The 23,566-nt window shown below is 42.9% G+C and overlaps 1 protein-coding gene across 2 annotated transcripts in view; it reads left to right on the forward strand.

Moving 5' to 3' along the window:
• LOC109477592 overlaps nt 1-23,566 on the forward strand; it is a 36,159-nt gene continuing 12,593 nt past the window's right edge. The window contains exon 1 of one of the 2 annotated variants that reach the window (XM_019778930.1): nt 1-89. The gene's annotated coding sequence lies outside the window, so the exon portion shown is untranslated. Of the gene's footprint in view, nt 90-13,088; nt 13,149-23,566 lie in introns of those variants that run through there. The other variant, XM_019778929.1, reaches the window with a different exon arrangement.

A 23,566-nucleotide genomic window follows, 5' to 3' on the forward strand; every position in this document is an offset into this window, starting at 1 on the left:
GCAAAATGTCAGCTTAGAGAAAGAGCATAATTCTGTTGACATTTCCAATAACACGGCATCACCTGCGATCTCGTCAACTGGAATATCCGGTAAGTCCATATAGCGTGGAACGTGCAATTTTGCGAGTGGAGAAATTACACGGTTGGTCTCCGTTTTGTTTGTATCGGGCTAAATTGTGACCTTAGAGGTTATAGGCGATGTTAGGAACAAGAGAAGGCACTATACCCTCATTGCTTACCCTTTTACACGGGCTATTTGGGCAGCCCTGCCTCTATGCTACAGTCAAAAACAAATCAATTGAAAAAAACGTGACATTCGTTATTAGATGCCGGGTTAGGCTCATAAAAGGATATAAGGGTGTTTGAAAAACTGTGATTTGGACTGTTCAGAAAATCCCCACTATCCGTGGGGCTCTCACTTCTATGACTGCATCCATATGTTTATTATAACCTTCTCCAAGAAGGTTACTAGTATGTTTTTGGTGGCGTTGGTGTGTGTGTGTGTGTGTGTGTGTGTGTGTGTGCGTGTGTGTGTGTGTGTGTGCGTGTGTGTGCGTGTGTCTGTCTGTCTGTTATTACGATAACTCAAAAAGGCTTTTATGGGTTGTCTTGATATTTGTTATGTGGGTAGATTTTGAAAGGACCTAGAAATGATTAGATTTTGGCTCCCTGGCGGCTTTCCTAGGTACTGCAGAAGACTTCCGGTTTTGATTTTTCATGATCTTGACATGCTAGGGTCACAGATTTTGGTAGATAGCTCATGTGCTGGCCATGAAGTGGCATGACTTTGGGCCTCCTAGCGGATACCCTAGCAGCTTGTTCTTGAACTGCAGAGACATTTGTTGAAAACTATTTGTGGTATGCGAGGAGGTTTCAAAGTGCTGCTAAGTGCACCTGACGTGCTTCATGTTTGAACAGGCTCTCAATTTTCCCGCAAACGCGAGCAGAATGGATCATGCTGTTATCGACAACTGCAGCAATGGCTTCTTTGTTATATATCTTCAGTTGTAGGTACGGCGCCGTCACTTGGTCGTAGTATAGGCCAAGATTTTTATGATAAGAATTTTTGAGCAGGCCCTGACAGAACCAACTAATTCCTATTCACAATTTTCCATCATAGCTACAATCAAAAATTATCAATAGAAAAAATATAGGTTGATGTATTTAGTATGTATGTAAATACCCTGAAACCATCCTACACATGTATGCTAGGTTTTTCCTTACGGTACGGTTAGTTACTAACACTTGTTGTGATAGCGTTCAGCACCAAGGACAGGGCCGGTGTCAAACCACAGTTATGGTGGGGTTACATTTGACCATAGCTACACTAACACTTGTTGTGATAGCGTTCAGCACCATGGACAGGGTCAAACCACAGTTATGGCGGGGTTACATTTGACCATAGCTACACTAACACTTGTTGTGATAGCGTTCAGCACCATGGACAGGGTCAAACCACAGTTATGGCGGGGTTACATTTGACCATAGCTACACTAACACTTGTTGTGATAGCGTTCAGCACCATGGACAGGGTCAAACCACAGTTATGGCGGGGTTACATTTGACCATAGCTACACTAACACTTGTTGTGATAGCGTTCAGCACCAAGGACAGGGTCAAACCACAGTTATGGCGCGGCCATACCCGTCGTACGACTACGATTTTGATGTCTTTTGGTATCTTAGGCAGCGTTTTCCGTACGAAGATAGCTGAATTTTGTAGAACACATGCACAACTATCCTAAGACTCTTACAGCTGCAGTTTGCGATCATACAACGCATATTGCCAGACTCTTAGATGTATGAGTAGTTTATGCAAGACAAATCTTTGGTGTGATATGCAGCCAGGCATTGTCGCGTGCCTGCGTAGCTACTGTGCTAAGCCGAATGGCTGTTACACTGATGACTGTCTGTCACCTTCATCAGGGCAATTACGCTCGGTTCACTGTACACTGAAGCTAGGTGTAATTAGGCGCAGTGAACCAGTCATAATTGCGCTGATGAAGATGACAGGCGGTCATTGGAACGTCGACTGTTGTTATGTTGTTGCACACACTTTCTCCCACAGTCCGGACTACTATATCCCTATGGAGGCAAACTTTCATTTTGATTTCATCCATTAATCCAGTGGATATTTTCCGTCCGCCCACCTCCGGTGTCCCACGTCGTCCCTACTGTTTTCTCTCAGCAGTGATCAAAGCCGAGCATTGCGCCTTAGAGGGTAGGTGGGAATTAGAATTAATGCCAGGCTTGTTAAAAGCTATCGCAGCACAAAATCCAGTCTTTACGCATACTTTAAAGCATACGTAAAGGTTCAACTTCTTTACTTGCGTGCACCTTCACGCATACTTTAAGATGTACATAACGATAGGATTTCATGCAGTGTCCACAAGAGATTATGTAAATATTTCCCAAATGAATTCAATGGAAAATGAAATACATTTTATTAGCCAGGGTCCTCACTATGAGACCGACAGAAACAGATCATTTCAAACAGTTGCCATAATTTCCCCATCCTTTTACCACTTATAAGACCATAAAGAGATTAAGTTTCTACAAAACCCACTCATTATGCAGAACATGGGACTATTCATTATCCACTGCCTTCAAAGAAGAAGTCGAACCCCATAATATCAAACGTAGGAGTAGTATAAGTTGATCGGACAGTAGTTGTATGTTCTCTATTGCTTTATTTTACTTTCTTTGACATCTTAGATGAAATTATCCCTCGTGAATGATTTTGCGAATAAAGAATTAGTGTCAATTTGACCAACACAAATTGGAAGTGAGGTGAATTGACGACTGCGCGATATTAGCTGACGTCGGTTCCTCTTCAACTGACCCTGTGGCGGAAAGACTGGAATATTTCCCTAGCGAATCTGCGTAAAGAATGCGAATGTACAATGACATGTATTAGCAGCATTGGAAACCATTCGAATCTTATCGTTTTCATCCAAATCCCATCACAATAACAGATACAGATTCTTTATTGGCTCGACAAAAGTACAGGGACTTTCGTATGGTCTACTACTAGTAAGATCTAACAAAACTAAATACATGTATGTATGTATGTATGTATGAATACAGCTATTCTACGCACATAGTATATGTATGCGGCAAACTACGTTCGAAATATATATGTCAGCGTCACAATTAGAGATTTAACTATTCTCTGACATGCAGTCTCTAAGATTTAATGTATTTCCCTATTTGCACACGTACACCGTATGGATTATCTCCTCTTAAAACCATTGTTATTGTGTTCCCGGCGACTCTCTCTATACAGCCAATTAAAGGCTGAATTGTGAGGAGCTTACAATTGATGGGGCCGAGTCGCAAGGGTCTGGGGCGCCCGCCGTCTTGTGCCTTTATTAGCTTTCTTTGATGTATACATTTGCCTATCTATACACAGAAAGGCTATCTCAACTACAGTGTATTATATACATAGTTTATTACGTATTCACCGCATGTACGTGTATGGTGCCTGGATTTATCCTTGAAGTCGATTGTCTCGTTTCCTATATCTGTATCCTTACAGGAGAATTCGGTATCATCAATTTATCAGAATGGACTTTACTGTTCGACCATTTCGCTTAGCTCAATATTTCCTGAGAGGCGCTCTTAAAGATCAATAGATTTATTATTGGGGTCACAAGAGGTCACGTTCATGGCTCTTGTGGGATATCGTTGTTGATCGAGGGTCACGGTTGGTGTGTTGGGATGGCGGCCAAGCTAATCTTTGTCTCGTAAACGGTCGTTGCCATTTGAAACGTTGGGCGATGTTGGTTAAGCCAAGGTTATTGCTACTAACGAAAATAATGTGAATAAGAAGAAATGGCGATGTGGGGGGGGGGGCAAAGGTAAAAATCCAATGGTTGAACCCTAAGTTTGGCTCCTCTGGTTGCATTTTGTCTGTCTCTGGAGTTCAGGAGTTCAGCACCAAGGACAGGACTACAGGCGTTGTCATTTAGAACGGTCGATGCCATTTGGCTGAACGGTCAATGCCATATCCGAGCGTTTCATAACGTTGGGGGGGGGACGTATAAAAAGCAACATTTCCATTGCAAATATACGACAGTATCATAAAAATAGTTAAGATATCAGTGAAAAAGACAGGGCGAAACTTCGGATTAAAACCCGGGTCAGAAAAAGCCTGATCCTGAAACTCTAACCCTCTGCGCCACGAAACATCACGGTGTTGGCAAAGCGTTCTAATGCACTTAAAGTTTAAGGTTATGCAATGTGACATCGACTGTTTAAATTGGCAACGACCATGAGGTAGAAACAAATCCAAACTTTAAACATGCCTTAAAGCATTCTTAAATGTTATACTTTCCGACTCTAGTGAGGAAACAAACTTTACGCTTCTCTAAAGGTGTGAATTTAAAGGTCGAATCTCACACAGCTCGTTTACGAGACTGAAATTGGCAGCAGCAACCTGGGGGAGCAATTGCCAACAGGTTAATAAATAGTACCGGCCCACAGGTCCAGGTGTAGATCACTCATTATGTCTCTGCAATTACTGCAATCATCAATAAGAAATGTCCATATTTGCAACCGTAAAAATCTGGGCCAGACGGCGACCGCCGAGCGAGCTTACAACGACCAAAACTGGATTTGTGTAGCCCTTTGTTGTTTTTCTCTGTTTCTTCTTCTCAAACGTACACATAAAGTCAATGTCTTGGACCAGACGTCTGTCACCATGGTAACCGGTGCTGTAGCAGACACCCTGTGGTGTTGGGTTACATTATGTAGCAGGACAGTGCTAAAGGTGCTGGTCATTATATGCATGTGTTTGAGTGAGAATAAACAGAACAGTAGTTAGGCTAGACCATGTGATAATAAACATTCTGCATTTCCAACCAACTGAAGTAGTATGGTCATGTGTGACGGTCATCGGGTCTAGCCAAAACCATCATGCAAGGAACAGTACAGGGAAGAAGAAAGAAAGAGGAGTAGGCAATGGAATAGATGGGGAAATGGCATTAGAGAATGGGCCAGCGTGACACTAAGTGAAACGTCAAGAAAAACAGAAAACCGAGAAGTGTGGGGAAAACTGGTTGTCAGATCTTCTGTGCTGCCCTATCGGTGGAATAATTAGACTATAAGGGATAGATGAAATGAGAGTACCTTCGTACCTCAACTAGTGACACCCTAAGAAGAACAGAAAACCGAGAAGTGTTACGAAAACAGGTCGTAATCTTCTATTATGCCCAATTATGGAATAATTAGACAAAACGATAGATAAAATGAGATGAGGGTTAACGTTTCTTCGAACCTGAGCTAGTGACAAGTTTAATCATGGTTGACATCTGTGCCTAGAGAGTTTTCTAACAACAAAATACGTTAAAGAAAAGTCTCGATGGGCTGCAAAAATCATTATCGACCCTGAATGAAATTCCCGGCCGATAAAAACCAAATAAGGCAGGATGAGACTTACCATAAGCCCGCATTGCAGGCAGCAATCTCCACAGGTGCGTAATGGTCAATACATAACGTGTCAAACTTCAATCTAGCACGCCTACCCAGCCGCCTGGGGGTCGGATGACAAGTTGAAATGTGTTCACGGGTTTCTCCACTTAAAGGCATCCAAAGCAATTTCAGGGCAGCAAAACATATTCTGGATGAGGAAACCTGTCTGATATTGATATTTTCTGCCATTTCGTAGGACATTTTTGTCATCATTTCACCATTGAAGCCTTCGAAATAGCCTCCCAAAATATGCTACATGAGAAGCCCCTTATTTTTAGTACCATCAATAAATACTATCTTCGTTTTCTGTCAACATTTTACAGGTGTGAAAGAAAGTTTCACCTTTTTAGCAATTTTTTTAAAAATTTCAATTGATTTTATTACAGTTACACCACTGCGAAATATTGATTTCTTACGATTCAAATTACTATGATTATTGTTATGATCAATGATTTGTTATGATTCAAATATTGTTGATTATTCTTATGATGTGAATCATTATGATAATTTTTATGATCAACAATTTGTTACGATACAAAATATTGTTATGATTATTATTCTGATCAGTGAGTTGTTATGATTTGAAAAAAACAACAACACTGCGATTCCCAAAAGAGTCATCTCACAACATGTTTCCCCCAATATCAGCACCAAGGACAGCACCACTTTACGGTGGGTTGTATCTTGACGCGTGTCTTTGCAGAATCCTGCAGCGTAACGCATGTCGGCACTTCTAAAGAGACTTTATTGCTTTCCTGGTTCGAGCTCTACATCAGAATCAATTTCAGCATCAGCGGTTGAGCCGGTATAACGTTTTGTGTCTCTCCAACCGTAATAACAGCCGTGACCTCAGTGTCAGCGGCGATTTCGACCTTCTTCTTCTCTCTCTGCCTCCAAACTTTGTTTTACATGGCAGCTGTGATATAAACTTCATACGATGTTGGGAACGTGTCTATGGAGGTTTATAGGTCTGCGAAATCCAACCTTCTCATGACCTATTGGTATTTGTCCGTCCGTATGTCACGCACACTATAAAATGCGCTGACATAGGTGGGTATGTGGCCTCCTTCAGTCAATATTGTCCATGGTAAAATCCTAATTGATATCGGCCCGACAGCGTAGGTTAGGCCACAGCAAGTAATTTTTATGGATGTCATCAGAGGGCGCATTGGTTTTCGCCTGATTTGGGAAAAAAAACAAGAAATTTTCTTGCCTTCTGACAGTGGTCACCATGCCGAAAATTGGCAAGGATGTCTGTTCCCATGCCGGAAGGTGGATGGCAGATAACTATGAAGAGAGGAGACAAGAAAAGGCTATGACTTAATATTTTGTTTCTTACTTTGATGCAGTGATATGTGATGCTGGCTGTGTGTATGTGATGTTCCCACTGAATGAAAACCATTTGTACAATGATTTCAGTCAAAATTCTAAATTTTAGGAAGCTTGTTTTTTTTTCGGCCCGCCTTTTTTTCGCCCCCTCGCATTAGATTTGGAGTCTGCGGAGGATGTCATCCATAAAATTTACGTGCTGTGGCCTTATGGCAAAAGCAGACCTATACGTAGGTGTGTAGGTGGAAGGTAATCAGTCCCACAACTAGGGATGTCTGATTCACGGTTCTGCTGACATTCTAGTGGGCGGAGCCTACGACCGAGTGCCATCGTTTTGACGTTTGGTGGTGACGTAAGAGAAACGGACCAATGAACACGTCCTAACAGGTCTACATCGTTTTAACGTTTGATGGTTCCAGACACTGTCGCATACACAGTGTGAAATTCGATCTTTCTCACTTCATCTATCCCTCAGTCTAATTATTCCACCTCTGAAGCACCACAAAAAAAGATCTGACAACCAGTTTTCTCCACCCTTCTCGGTTTTCTGTTCCTCTTAGCGTTTCACTTAGTGTCATGCTGCCGCATTCTCCGATGTTCTCAAATTCGATCTTTAAGCACACATTAAAGCATGAGTAAAGTTTCTATTTCTTCACTGATGTCGAAAATGGAACATTTACGCACACTTTAAGGCCCAAGCTTATGCTATTCGTGCTCGCTTGTATGACTGGACTAGAAAGAGAGCGCCATTTTGGCGACAAATTCTTTGAAGACTAATTCCACCGTGCAGGTGTTCACAGAGCTCCCAACATCCATGGATTTGAACGTCTTTTGTGTTCTTAATTCAAATATCATCCTTCCATCCTGTACATGTCTTCCTCCTGCAGCTGTTTTTCAGAAGATAAAGGCGAAAATTGCCGCCGGTCTTTTAGACCGATATTTCTCGGAGATGCATCTTGTTACCTCCATGAAAAATGAAGGTATTGTTTTTGTTTTGTCGGTGTGTTTGTGTCTGTGTGAGTGTTTCTGCAGCTGAAACCTTGTGTTTTGTGCAGCTGAGGAGTTGCAAGACCGTCCCAAGCTCAGATTACCATCAATGACAAGGCTCGTATCTCACCACTATCTAGTTAATAATATGTTTCATTGTGTGCTTCTGCAGCCGCCATGTTGTCCAAAAGGTCAGATTGTTATAAAACGTAGCCCCTATGCTACTAGTCGTAGTTTATTACTAATCATCGTACATTATTGACATTAGACGCCTTATACGTGAACTTCTTCTTCTGCCACACTTATGGGGTTTCATGCAGCTTGGTCTTCTGTTGTTGTCTTGTATTCCTTCCCAGTGTTCAATTGTGCCTGTACTATTTCAAGTGTAGTGTTTTATGAGAATGTTCCTATACCTGAAGTAAAGAATAAATGAAATGAAATAATTAGTATCATTATACTTTTTATTATACTTTTAAATAAAATTTTAAAAGCTCTAAATATGAGGTATGAGATTGGAGGTATGAGATCTCTGAATTCTTGTTAGTTAGGCCTTACATTCACCGTTGTACTGAAGGAGTCACGGAAACCAGACTGGAGGGATTTGAACAAAAACCTAGACACGAAAACTTCTTTGTTGCTGGAGAAACGCAATCCTCGTGTAACATTTTCTACCTTTGTTTGATAAATCTGGACTACGTGAAGGCTTTTGAGTATTGGGGAAGTAATCTAGTTTGAATGCTTAGGACAGTGCAGCAATAGAGAAGAAGCTGGTCGATTCTTTGTACATTTTTCTTGTTTTTAATCCCCGGACGTCAGGGCTGTAGCTGCAGTGCCAGCAAATCCCCTGTGTTGATCCTAACCTTGCTAACCTAAAAGTTCCATCGTACGATCGAATGTCAGCTGCTCATGTAAGTACGCCGCTTGGTCTGGAGACTGGAGGCAGTTACGCTGCAGGCGCAATCTCACCAGATCATGCAAGTTTGTTGCTTAGCTTCCTTCTGTAACGTGGCGACGTTTGCTAGTCTGTGATCTAGGTTTATCTTAGTTTGCAGAAGGGAACATATTGTTTTTGTTTGGTGTTTCTTCTTCTTTTCCCTTTTCTTCTTAACATCACTGACCTGGCGCCTGTCACTATGGTCCTTGATGCTGTAGCAGACATATTGGGATATCCACCTTCCGGCATGGCACGCAATAGACATCTTTGCCCATTTTTTTGTATATCGACCACTGTTAGAGGGCAACAAAATTTCTTGTTGTTTTCCAAAAAAATCTGGCGGAAATCAATGCGCGCGCTGACGTCATCCAAAAAATTACTTGATGTGGCCTTAGAAACGGGTTGTATCTTTGTTGTTTTTAAACCTCATTGATCTAAAAGGCGATCTACATAGTGTAATACCAGCCCTGCTGTTCTTACCTTTGATGACGCAGCATCAGAGGGTTTGAATATCAGTTACTTATGTAAGGAGGAAAAGATTACGTTTTCCTAGAAGCGGATACAATTGTTCCGAGAAAGATCTGATCTGGTGACCTTTGAACATAAATCACACCTAATACCTTTTGCCTCGGGTTACATCTAACTATCGTCATGTGCGCCCAGATCTAGATTCTGTGGCCGCCGACTAACATAGAAAATGAGAACTTCCAATGAGAGCTCGGGATTTTTTAAAATCAACTAGAAAGTAACATTTGCCAAGCAAATGCATGATGTTTACCTCCACAGTTTCTAGCCTAACAAACTACTGGTCTGTTTATTGTTACACAAACACATTCATATGTATGGTGACCAGCTCCTCCAACTCTGTCATATATGCATGTTACACAATGGAACCACAGTGTGTCTGCTACATCACCAGTTACCATGGTGACAGACGTCTGGGCCAGGTCATTGACCCTATTTGTTCGGAGCAGAAGATGACGAAACAGAGCAAAAACAATGTTTTAATCAGTCCGATAGGTAAATCAGGGTTCTCTGTCATAGTGGAAACCAGTCGTCGCAGCCCCCAACACCATGGCACCAGACTGGTCTCAGTCTGACAAAGATCAATTCGTGTTAATCCATACGTACGTATCAATTTATCAGGATTAGGATGTTCCTAATCCTCCCGACTTAAGCTAAGGTCCCAATTACGCCGGTGCCCGTCAGGGATGTAGCCCCGGCTGGCCCCGGCCGGGTTCAGTAGTCGAGCGGGCATCGGCTGTCGTGGTCACAATTAAAAGTTTCCTTCAGTAGCATTTTGTTAAAAAATTTTGTCACCCTCTTTGGTCGGTATCCGGCAGGCACCCGGCAGGTACCCGGCAGATTCTCTGACGATATCTTGTATTGACCTATACGTAATGCAGAATTCACGTATTTGTTGTGATCATTTGATCTGTGAGGTCACACATTTTACCCGGGTTTACGAAGTACACACCTTTATTCTGTTCATCTGGTCTGTGACGTAAGAAATGTGTCCCGGTGGAATGCCGGCAACCGGAGGGGTACCTCTCGGTGTTCTCACGATGAGGTCACGGCGTCTTTTTGTCAGCGGGGCCCGGGTAGAATTTAACTCAGAATTAAATTCTTATCGGGGCCCCGACGGGCCAAAAAATAGCCCGGTAGCCGCAGGGTGCCCCGCGGGGCCACGTCGGGGTCCCGCCCGAAAGTGGTAAAAAACAGCTCGGGAACTACCCGCCAGGGCCCCTTTTCCCAATTGGGACCTTAGCTTTAGAGGTGTTGGCCATCTAGCCTTTGGGGATCTGGCCACCTAAAGGTGATGTAGTCAGGCTTAGCAGTCTGTCTTCTCCCTCCCCGTGACACCGCCAGCCTCCGTGGCTCACAGCTGCAGAGCTCTCTTATCTTCACTGTCATCGCAGAAAGTTAAGCCCTGTTCAAAACCTTCCCCCGACCAACAACCAACTAAAGTAGGTTGGGAGCAGTCAGATTTAGGCCACACCTAGCTTATGATACGAATCTGATCAACTCTGAGTTGAATTTGACTGCCAACCACGCCCGATCACTGCCGACCTACTCCCAACAGCCAGCCAACCAGTCCCCAAACTACACTCCTCTCTGTGGCTTATTTTGGAATCGTTTCGGAGAAAATCTAATCGATCGGGAGCGCTCACATTCCGAAAATTGAATCGGTTTGAAAAAAATGATTTCATGCTCGAAGGTATTCAGTCCTTTAAATGTTGATTTTGAAATTCGGTGACCGTCTGGTGATCAGCAAATTCTGCCGAAGGTCGTCGGTGTGACGTCGGCTAGACTACGGATTGATGAATGCCGACTAATTAACCGTCTGGGTGCGAAATTAAAAACTGAAACGTTGTCCTTCAAAACACTCCCTCCCTCCTCATCCACTCTATAACTATCTATGTTCTGTCACTGAATTTGTTATAGTATACGTAACGATCAGGCACGGTTTTGAATAGTCTCCGCATATCCGAGAACGTAGATTGGCTCTAGTCTCCACCAGACTCCTTTGCAGGCTGAATATATAGTAGAAATCGGCCTAAAAGGGGGTATAATTGGCCAGAGGAGTTGGCCGGCCAGAGAGGGTCTATTTTCTGTGGCCAATTATATCCCCTTTTAGGCCGATTTCTACTATTCACTCAGTCTTCAAAGGAGTCTGGTGGAGACCAGATTTGCCATGGCACGGTTCTGGATACGATACGACGTGTCTGAGCATCTTTCTTGAAAAAGCACGGTTCTGAATACAAAATTCACCGTTTGAATCCCATCAGAACACATTTATTCATAACCACCTCGCTCAAAACATCTTGACGTTCCCCCGGGGATACTGATTCTGGCTCATGAATGCTGGGATATACTTTGAGTTTGACGACAATGTCGTTACCCTGTCAACTTACACAATCTTCTTTGGTTGGCTGCTAGTCGTGACTGAATAAGAAAGAAGGGATAGATTCATTCGGTCCACAAAGAAGGTATGATAGCGATTTATTTAGTACTCAAATGTGTACATACTTGCCGGTTTCAACATATCACAACTGCAACGGATAGTGTACTGTAGACTTACACAATCTTCTTCGTCTGAACGGCCGGATGACATTGCCCTTTGGTTGGCTACTACTACTCGTGGCTGAATAAAGTAGGGATATATTCAATTGGCTCCTTACGAAGGTATAATAACGGTTTACTTAGTACTCAAATGTTTAAAGATTTGCATGGTTCCCTATATTGTAAAGGATCATGTACAGTAGACACTAGCTTCTTCTGAAAGGTCGGGAAGGGGGGACATTGCCCTTTGGTTGGCTGCTATTTGTGACTGAATAAGAAAGGTGGGATAGATTCAATTGGCTCCCTACGTATATATAATAACGGTTTACTTAGTACTCAAATGTATAAAGATTTGCAGGGTTCTCTATATTGTAACGGCAAAGGATCATGTACAGTAGACTTACACAAGCTTCTTCTGAAAGGTCGGGAAAGGGGGGGGGCATTGCCCTTTGGTTGTCTGCTATTTGTGACTGAATAAGAAAGGAAGGATTTATTCAATCGGCTCCCCAAGTAGGTATGATAACGGTTTATTCAGTACTCAAAGGTGTTCAGACGTGTAGAATCCCTATATTGGGCCCTAAATTGCTCTGACATTCACAATAACAAGCTTGATTGAAACAATTTGAAGTCTTCTCTTTCCCATGATTACTTTAAAAAAAGTACATTGCTATTCAGTCTGTGTTGATTTGAACAGTATAGAAAAACTTTGAAAAGTGATACGTTAAAAATTTAGAGGATAAAATATATCTACAGAAACGGAACTAATTTTACGCCATTTGAAATTTACGGCATATTTAAGCTCAAAAACGCTATATATTCTTAATAACAGTAGTGCTACAGTTGGTCTAAACGTGCCTTGTGTGAACGTTCTGTTTATTTCTGTATGTGGTGCTGTCAACATTAGTTATAAACTTGAGCTTGAGTGCAGCGCCACATTGGCCTTGTCTTTGTTTAAAGTTAAAAAAATATATAAGATGGAAGTTACGAAAATTCGTATGATACGTGGGGCTGCAAAATGATATATATCATATTCAGCACATCACCATTACATATTAACTCTGCTCTGAGGCATATAAGCCCGTCCTTTTTCAAGTCCTCTCCTTCACCTTGAAGTGCGTCATGTTTGGATTCCTCAATTGTCCCACGAGGGACGAGGTCTGAATGCTGAGACTCCCCAGGGCCGCAGTAATATAGGTGCATTAACCGTAGCTTTTACCTCGAGGGTCTGGCCTGTTTTCTCTGCTCCTCGCTTACGTATGCCAACAGTGTAGGGAAGCTGTCATTTCACCGGGAGGCGGTAGGTAGGCGAAGCGGAGGACCTCAGAACCAGTGCGGGAAGCTGGAAGCTGCGACGGGACGTTAGAGGTATGTACACGGAGCTAGAAGGTAGTGATGATTTTCTTCTGTCTTCCAGTGACACGCACTGTATGTTTTCTTGTCATTTCCGTGACACTAGCACCCCTTTTATAGTTGTTGGTACAGAAGCAAGCGGCTTGGTTCTGTATTGTCGGTCTTAGACCCTTGTCAGTGGCTACATGTAGCTCTGTCACAGCCTGCTTGAAAATTCTACGACATGTACGTCGTAGAGCGGCTTACGTAGATGTAACTGTTTGGTACTAGCCCTGTCCTTGGTGCTGAATGCCATCACAACACACAAGTGTTACTGTTAGTGTAGCTATGGTCAAATGTGACCCCGCCATAACCGTGGTTTGACACCGGCCCTGTCCTTGGTGCTGAACGCTATCACAACAAGTGTTAGTGTAGCTATGGTCGGATGTAACCCCGCCATAACTGTGGTTTGACACCGGCCCTGCCCTTGGTGCTGAACGCTATCACAACAAGTGTTAGTTACCCACCGAGCCGTAAGGAAAAACATAGCATACATGTATAAGATGGTTTCTCGACATTACGGCAACCTGTGTTTCTTTCTCTTTCTGTTCAATCATTCACCAACCTGACGAAATCATTCACGGAGCTTTGATCACTATCCTCCAGCCACCATGGCGACGTGCCTTATCTGTGATCTACGGTTCAAATAAGTCGATAAATATTTCATGGTGGTAGCGGCAGGGAATCCTTGACCCCATTAGGAGACCAGGGTACACAGAGGAGGCGGGCGGTGACCACATCTGTCACGGGCAGCCCGGGGAGTTGTTGATTGTTCCCGCTCTCAGCTCGTTGACAGACGACCTTTTTTGTCCTGAAACCCTCCCGGAGGGTGATCTGACCTTCACTCACGGTCAAGTCCCTACTTTGCTCCTGGATTGGAGTTTATCGGAAATATGACAGTACGAAATGATGTGGTTTTATTTACGTTCAATTTCTTCTCGTTCCAATGGGTGAAGATATATTAGATGTATATATAATGTATATTATAGATAGTGGCAGCATGTTATTATCAATATATTTATCCTATGCTACCTTTAACACATTGTCACAATGGAAAACAGTCTTTTATCACCGTCAGTAAAAAACACTCTGAGGATAAGGTTAAGTTTAACAAGAGTCCGTATATCACAATTCTCCGTAAAGTAATTATAGTGTTTGCTGTGTGTATAGTGGCTACCATATATCTTTAATATGGAGTTACAATCGAATTTTCTCTAATAACAAGCCGTATTTTATATATATACATATTTACCAATTTTTTGCATTGTGGGAGTTTTTGAATCTAAAGATGCATTCAAATCTGTCTGTAGCGTCGAGTCTCTTGAAATCTGTTGTACTTTGAGAAATATGAATAACTTATTACGTAAAACATCATATCTGGTGTTATGTTAGTAGTTATATTTCACTAAAATTCACTTCAAAAACGCATCTTTAAGAACACCTTAAAGAGTATTTTTCTTCACTCGAGTTGAAAAATGGTACCTTTACGCATACTTTGGGGTATGCTTAAAGATAATTTTTTGTAGTGATCAAGAATATAGTGTGCAACTGTACCCTATGTATGCCCGTCTGTGCGTCTCCATGTAAAACACATTGTAAAAGAACTGCCCCCGAGGATTTCCGTCGTGACCCGCGGATAACTATTATTAGTTCTGGAATCATTCAGACAGCGCCGTTCTCTGTTTTTCCTCGCGTCTGCAGGGACCATTGAGACGAATAGCCCATTTCCTGTATATGCCGGCCCCTAAGACCTGTGGTTCTATCGATCGTTCCTTGATGGGATTTGGTGGTCTATTGTGATCGATTATGTCCCTCCTCACGTCATCGGGACAACCTCTAGTGACCTCTGTCTAACAATGCAATAAGATCTCGTTCTCGTCTCGTTCGCAGACTTCTGAGCTTGGACGTCTTGGGGTGCCGCCGTTTACTAGTATTTTCTGGGTGGGCGGTGCTATTTTTTTTTTTTTTACACAGGGTAGGGTTCATTTAGAGATGGACTGTTTTGCAGTGCCCAGTTAATAAAACAGAGGTCTGGTGGTTAAAGACGTCGTTATGATGTTGATGAATGTTAAGTCGCTATTTGGACGCATTTCTCTGGAGTATTCTGCCAACATCCATACCATTGCCGACTGTCAGCATAACGAGTGGGCGGCATCACAGCTCCAGCATGTCTGAGGATGATATAAAAGTGGCTCTATGTTACCGACCTTTCTTCTTGCTAATTAAAGGCACTGAAATCCTGACTACGGTTGATACAGGTCCTCTCCATCACCCAACTTTAATGGTACTTCATTTTTAGCCTCTACCAGGCTTTAGAGGCGGCTGGAAAGAGTAAAATTGGACCAATATACATGCGACAGATGGATGTCACACCCCTATCACGCTGGGCCCAGAGTTAGCCAGCATGCTAATGGATCAGGGCCTAACTGAGGGGGCTGTGGTGAAATTTCCTTGGGGGCATGTTGGCCCTGGAGCCGAGAAACTGGCCTGTGTAGGCCTTGGAAATAGGCTGGCACCCAGGCTAAGTAGACGAAAACATGCCAGTACCCTGGGAGCCAGACTGGTTATAGGGTCATCAGCCAGTTCGTTTCGGCAGCCCAGGGCAGTGACGACGCCGACCATTTTTACGTCGTTTTGCGACGCTTACAGCCGGCCAACTCCCTCGTGCTACAACTTCCCCGTAGCGCTAATTAAGATCAGCGGCGTTACTGCTTTTCGCCGCCGTGGGAACCGGCTGACGGCCCGATAACCATTCTGCCTCCCAGGGTAACATGCCAGGAGAGTCAGTCCACTAAAGCGGTACAGTTTGCCGCTCTCATGTTATTGTCTATTTGACAATTTCTACGTAAAAATTAAATAAAAAATTACGTATACTGCGTTTGTTGTGTAGAAATCAGCACCGCATAAAACTAATAGTATCTTTATGCATCAACCGTAAACAGAAAAAGAAAAACAGAAGAAAAAGAAACTTTACACATACTTTAGGATGTGCTTAAAGATCGAATTTCATACAGTGCAGTCAGGGTATTTGTGAGACGGGTCAGGAATAAATAATTGCCGAGATTGCATCGGCTGCCGTTACAGTAATTAGAAGTGAAGCTGATAAAGGTTTGCCCTGGAAAATGTACGTGATCGTTTTGCTACGCTTACAGTCATTTATAACACATGATCTGTCGATTTCTCAATAGGCCAAACCCCCCTCTGGGCGCTACAATGTTCACAATCTAGAGTCAGCCGTGGGGAAATGTGGGGCATAAGGTAGTATGAGAACCATCAAAGTAAGGAAGGTACAAAACATGGTGGCAAGATGGTCTTGTGGTTAGGGTTGTTGAGTCAGAGTCTGAAGGTTCTGGGTTCTAATCCGTCTCAGGCACATTGTTGTGTCCGTGAGGGAAGGCACTTAACGCCTATTTCCTCACTCGACTCAGGTGTACATGAGTACCTAGCTTCAGTTAGGGATGTCTTCTATAATGAGACGGAAAGCCGGAGGTCCCGTGTTTGAGGAGAGCCATGTCTCCAGATCCCATCGCAGTTATCGGAAAGAGTAGGGGCCCTTCCCGATGTTATAGTTTGGTCTTACACATGTACAGCTTGTACTTACTGTACAAAACTGGCGCGTTACGCCTCAAGGCGGTTTACCTGTTGTGCGAAACAAAGAAACATTAGATTTAGTAAAATAGTGAAATCAGAGCTGACATCCTCAAATTCCCACCCATCCATAACGTTTGTGGGAACTTTGCTCTACAGTCAGTCTGACGGCTTGCCGATATCGATATTTTCTTGTCAGCCCGAGCGATAATTTCTTCAGGAAAGCGTGAAATTCAATCGAACATCGTCAGCCAGTAGTGCCAAAATATGGCTCAGACACCAGTGAAGCCCCTGCCACACATTCAGAACCTTCCCCCGGCCACCAACCAACCAACCAACCAACCAACCAACCAACCAACCAACCAACCAACCAACCAGCCAACCAAGGTTGGCTGAAGTTCTGGGGCAGTCTGACCAGATTTAGATTTATGGAAATCAAGTGAATTTTGGTTAAGTCGATGAAGGTTAGACATCCAGGTAATACGATATGCCAAAAAACAGTTACTCAAGCAACTGGATATGATTTTGAAGACGTTTTCAAAATCATATCCAGTTGCTTGAGTAACTGTTTTTTGGCGAATTTTGGTTAAATTTGAGTCAAACATTCGGTTGGCGCGGCAGAACACCAGCCAACATCGCCGAACACCAGCCAACCACAGCCGGCCTTGCTCCCGATATAACCCTCTCCCGAGCGTGGTTTGGAGGACTTCTGCAGTGTTCGGGAGGTCCTATTGGTCATTGTAATTCGACTTAGGATATGCCATTTGTACTAGTAATACGACAGCTAAAATGCCCAGGACCAAATGTTCTGTATAGATACGGAATGTGCTCAAATAAGTCCGCTTTGATAAAGACTGCCTTGCAAGACAAATACCACAAGCAAATCCTCCATTACCAACTGTCCTGTAGTGATACGTGTTGAATCAGCTCCCATTCGGCTCTGTAAATGGTGGAATCATCCCCATATCTGCGTGAGTGATGTGCAATGGTCCAAACTGGCTGTTAGTGCTGAAGCTAACGCGAAACCTATAAAAACAAAGCCGCCTGCTATGTATTCCGTAAGGCACGATCCACGGACGGATGGCTGCCAGTGTGGGACTGATCTTGGTACTTCACATCAGAGTTGTGCAAAGAAGTCTTGTGGCACGGGGGTGGAGGGGGGTTGGGGGCAAACGTGAGTGTATGTAAAACATAAAACACATTTATTTAATGCTACTTGAGGTTGTAATTTCCAACCGGGTCCAGGCAGTTTCCTGGAACTAAAAGTATGTAAATAAAAGACAACAAAATATTGCTGACATGAACTGTTTATTTTTCGTTCTTACAAACTGCCCGGCCAGGCCACAGTTTGGAAATGCCACCCTAACCATAAAACATGCATCAGCCCCTGAACCAGTACGCTTTTGTTTGTTCCGCATAACCGGTAAATCGCCTTTTAAAGTTTTTTTCAGCGTAACACACCAGTTTTGTACAGGAACTGGGTATAAGACCAGACTGTAAGGTTTGGACCACTCACACCGGGAATGACTTCTACTCTTTTTGATAGATATGGTGGGTTCTTTTCCCTGCTCCTGGTGTAGCTTTCCTCAAACACGGGACCTCCATTTAGCGTCCTATCTGACGGACGTCCCCAGTTGAAGCTTGGTTCTCATTTTTATCTGAGTGAAGTGAGGAAAGTCGTTTAAAATTGCTTTTCCCAAGGGCACAACAACACCGGGCTTTGAACCCAGAACCTGTTGATTGTAAGTCATTAGGCCACGCAAAAATTTTGTCTTTAAGCATATGTTAAAGTATGCGTAAATGTTCAATTTTCCTATGCCAGTGAAGAAACAGAAACTTTACTCAAGCTTTAAGGTGTGCTTAAAGATTGATAAGAATTTCACACAGTATTATTACCAGCTGTGATATACTGAAGTTGGAAGAGGCACTTCTCCCTGATGTCGTTTATTCACATTCAGATAACGACGCAAGTCGGTTATATAACGGTTATAACGGTCATCATTTTCAAACCCACCTACCATTCCCACTAATCACACTCGGCGCTCTGTTTCCTACTTTTTAAAGTTTCTCCCCCGAGCGAAAGTAATTTCCGCCCACCACTGCCGACTGGAAACTTTAAGTAGTAGACAGCTGTCTTTAGGCCGCAGCAAGTACATTTTATGGATGACACCTTCCGCAAACTTCAAATTTAATGTGATAGAGCGAAAAAAACAAGGCAGACCAAAAAATTCTTACATTTTCAACATCACATTTCATTTTGACATCATAAACCTTGTTTAACAAGAAATGATACATATGTTGTACTAAGTTTACTGCCAACTATTACAAAATTTATTTGTCACTGAAAATTCTTTGAAAAGTTTTCAATCATTGTACAATGGTTTTGATTCAGTGAGAACATCACATGTACGCAGCCACCATATTCATCACATATGAAAGGAATTAAATACTACTATACTATACTAAACTGCATCAATTTAGTACAATGCAGTAGTAAAGGACAAAGCAATAAATCAGAGCCTTATCTTGTCTCCTCTCTTCATATTTATCTGACATCCACGTTCCGACATGGCAACAATCATTTTTGTCCATTTTTGGTATGTTGACCACTGTCACTTTCTTGTTTTTTCTCTCCAAAATCAGGCGAATATTAATGCCTGCGATGATGTCATCCATCAAAATGACTTGCCGTGGCCTTACTGAGTGCGCGCTGATGGAATCTCTGTAATCGTGCAGACAAGACGGCCGCACCAGGCGTTATCTTCCCCGCTAATATACGACCATGTAACGACGTTAGAACTTCCCCCACTTTGCAGGAACTCTTTAATAGTCTCGGCAGGTTGTTCTCCTCCCAGAGGACATGTACTTAAAAGTTCGCGCGGCCTCACTCAGGCTGAGACAGTTCTAGATGAAAACACGCATGTAAATGAGACAGACTCCCTCTATACTTATATAAAAGATAAGTTCCCCAGCTTTGGACTTTAGGATAGTACAGAAAAATTGGTATTCCTTGTTAAACTTGACAAACTATGTATCATTATATTATTATACATCTATAACTGCCTAAAGAAGCGAGAAGTTGACCCTGTAAATATTTTAGTAGTTCACATTGGTATAGTTTAAGTAACATATCAATGTAATTTTTCCTGTTCATTCATGACCTGAACTTAGCTTCTAAGAGCATAAACGTACAATAAAGGTCATCCATCCATCCATCCATCCGTTCATCCATTCATTCATTCATCCATTCATTTAAGGCGCCCTAAGTGATTTTAGGGCAGTAAAACTGAATTTTCGAAGTCAGTTTTTGGCCAGTTTTGTTTTATTCAGTAAGTGCAATCAACTCTGCTCTTAGCATACTGATATCTTTTTTCAAGCCAGTCAGCTTCAGGCGGCAAACGGATACTGCCTTGCCAATTTGATACCAGCCTGCCAATTTCATACACTACCTTGCAGCCTCTAAAAGATCTACCTGGAGATTAGCATACATGTATGCATGTAGTGTTTAGCAGTGGTAGAAGTCTTTCTACACCTGTATACTGTTGTTGAACTATTAATATGGGTGCTGTGACTGACTTAAACCATGAATAAAATAGATAAACTATATTGTAAACCAAAGGCGAAGACTTGATGATGTAACGAAATTCAGCTTAATTTTAATTTGACCCGTCTTGTCTCCGCATTTCCTCACGACTGTCTCCCGGGGCTACGCGCGTTTCTGTTTCGTAAACGGTCGTTGCCTTTTGAAACGGTCGATGCCATATCGCAGAACGGCAACCTTTAAGTGTACAGTGTACAGAACGCTCCGCCACACTGTGAAGTTTCGTGGCGCAGAGGGTTAGGGTTTCAGGGTTCGGCTTTCTGACCCGGGTTCGAATCCGACGTTGTGCTTTTCTTTCTTTTTCGCCAACATCTTTCACAATGATGTCATATATTGGCGATTGAAATTATGGTTTTTATGCGTTTTAAATGATTTTGCCCCTCAAACAAGTTATGATACGGACCTCTACTAATCAGAGATATAACATCAACTGTTTTAAATGACAACGACCATTTTTACGGCGGAAACGGGAGTAACGCCTGTGGCCCTGTCCTTGGTGCTGAAATCCTGGTTAGGTGATAGCAAACTCCGGAGCAGTGTTCTAGCCTGCCCATTTTCGTCAGGAGCAATGGTTGAGCTGGGCTATGGTTAAAACCGTGAAAATATGGGAGTGTAATTTTGATACACCCACACTTCGGATGAAAAATAGACGCATGTTTTGGCATGTTATTAAAGGTTAAGTTTCTTTCCAGTAGAAGTTTTTGCTTTCATCAAAGACTGATATTCTACACGACTTGAAAGTCTCCCTTACTAATGACATCGCCCTCCCGTATGTGGGCGGCCACGATGTTTTGATGCGGCAAGTCTGTAAAAATACCCAATTAAAAGGCCTTGTTAACCTTGTATGGTAAAGCGCAAGCTTACGTGCAGGCAGACTTGTACAAACGAGTCATGACCCTGAATACAGCCGCATCAAATCAAATTACTCTCGCCCAGTAAGCCGGCGGTCGTTCCTGTAATTCAGTGAACTACTCGTACTTTGCGGTCTCTGCAGATCTCTTTGATAACATTTTGTTTTCCAGACGAACACAGAAGGATTGACGCATTTCACACTTGTCAGCTAATTGCTACTGACGTCACGTCACTTCGTTGCTATGGCAACGGACATCTCCCTCCGTCCGAAGATTAGATCAATTAAACCGGCTGCTAATGTCTAATCCTGCGCAGATGGTGCTAGACTTGGACAAGAAGATATTTCGTGATCCCGCAGTTGAAAATCGATGCAATTCTTATGGAAATTTCGAGAGCAAAGGCTTGAAAAATCGTGTTGGATCCCCGGGTGCAAGAACGTGTACAGCATTGGCACTGTGTGAAATTCAATCACGCTTTAACGTCAAGTAGATCTTGAGTTTTTGACTGAAGTTCCTGAGCAGTCTGACCGGATGCATTTCTATACGAATTGAATCGAATTTGGGTTTAAAAGAAAAAAAACATAGAGTGGGTCTCACTGGAAGACAGAAGAAAAATGTCCAGACTATGCATGATGTACAAAATGACTGATAAACTGGTGGACGTCCTAACTACTAAGTACCTAATACCAGCCCAGAAGAGAACAAGAAATAGCCATGCCTTCAAGAACCAGAGTTATCAACCAAGGATTGACGTGTTCAAAAATCCATTCTTTCCTAGAACTATCGCAGGGTGGAACTCGCTGTCACCAAGTACAGTAGGGGCATTGTCATTAGATAGCTTTAAACAATGTCTAGAGTTAGAAGTTCAAGGGTTAGGTGTAACAAGTCGATCGGTGTAATATAGCCAGCTGCCGCCGCGCCGCGTGCCTGCGAAGCTGGTGTGTTACGCCGAAACGCAAAATTTGATTTATCTCTTACAAAGTGAAAGAGTACTGCCATTGCATAAGATACATTTTCGTCATCATTGCATACTTTTAAGTATCGTTTGTGACAAGTTGTTTTTTATTTTGTTGGCGCGATACACCTTCGCCCACTCTGCGAAAAGTATTACAACTTTACTTGTGAGATTTGTGTCCAATGAACACAAGGTAGCTTGGATAACGTGTTTCTCTCTTCTGTATTGTCGCACGTGTCGAGCACAAAGTAGAAGAGTACTAGACCGTGCTCGTCAGAAGCGCACTTCGCCTAACAACTTAACAGAAGGCCCAGACAACTTTTTACCCTCCTATCGGCGCCAGACAGACACACGCTCCTAATCAACAGTCCATTACAACATGTGCAGATGTCCTGCACCTTGGCACCGACTTCACTGGAAGTATATCTGTCGTAGATAGGATGTACGCCGTGGGCATTTGGGCTCCTGTGTGTCTGTTTCACAGGATCTTCTTAAGACAATAGCTTATAGACAATAGCTTAAGACAAATGTTTAGGCCATGGATACCAAATATGGTCACAGCTACAGACAGTGTCACAGACATCAAACATGGCAGCATACCGTACAAAGAACAGTAAAAAAATCGGTATTGTAAAAAAGAACTTTCAACTCAGACAGAACTGTATCAGCTTACAGATAAACTTTGATTTTCGTACAGGACTGGTACTGTTTAGCCATAGCTATGTTGTAGGACTGATGCAAGTTAGGATTTATTAACCAAGGTCAACATATCGACCAACGGAGACCTCAAATCCGTTTCACGGGTAATGATGACACTAACAAGCAGCCCACGAGTCTCGTTTTCTCACCACAAATGATGGATAAGGCTGGCAGGCTGACCCTCCGGATTTGGGTCTCTATGTGGGATTCTATTAGCTCGTGTTGGTGTGTAACGGCTGTCCACATGATTCTTCGGTTCAATCCGTCATCGGTACGGGTCGGGTATTCCGGGCCGCGCCGGGAGCCGCTCTGCTAGCCTTTTGTGACGTACACCGAGTCCAGAAGGGCGAGAGACAAGACTGGGAAGTCTGTAACAGGGAAATAATCATTTACTGTAAGGCCACAACAAGTAATTTTTATGGATGATATCAGCGCGCGCATTAATTTTCGCCTGATTTCGGAAAAAAAACATGAAATTTTGTTGCCTTCTATCAGTGGTCACACACACGCGCGCGCTACCGAAAACATAGCCTTCTTAGCGAAGAAAATAAGCGTTTTCCAGAGCATTGGTGCTTCGATCTTGTCTGAGCACCAACTTAGTGGTTATGACTTTAAGCCGTAAATTAACTGTTAAGTCTCACCAATACTGCGTTGTATCTCATGCATGCTGACCGGTCGTTATGTCTGTCCTAAAATCGAT

This window comes from Branchiostoma belcheri, unplaced genomic scaffold (assembly GCF_001625305.1).
Source record: "Branchiostoma belcheri isolate BF01 breed outbred unplaced genomic scaffold, Haploidv18h27 scaffold40, whole genome shotgun sequence".
Lineage (NCBI taxonomy): Eukaryota > Metazoa > Chordata > Leptocardii > Amphioxiformes > Branchiostomatidae > Branchiostoma > Branchiostoma belcheri.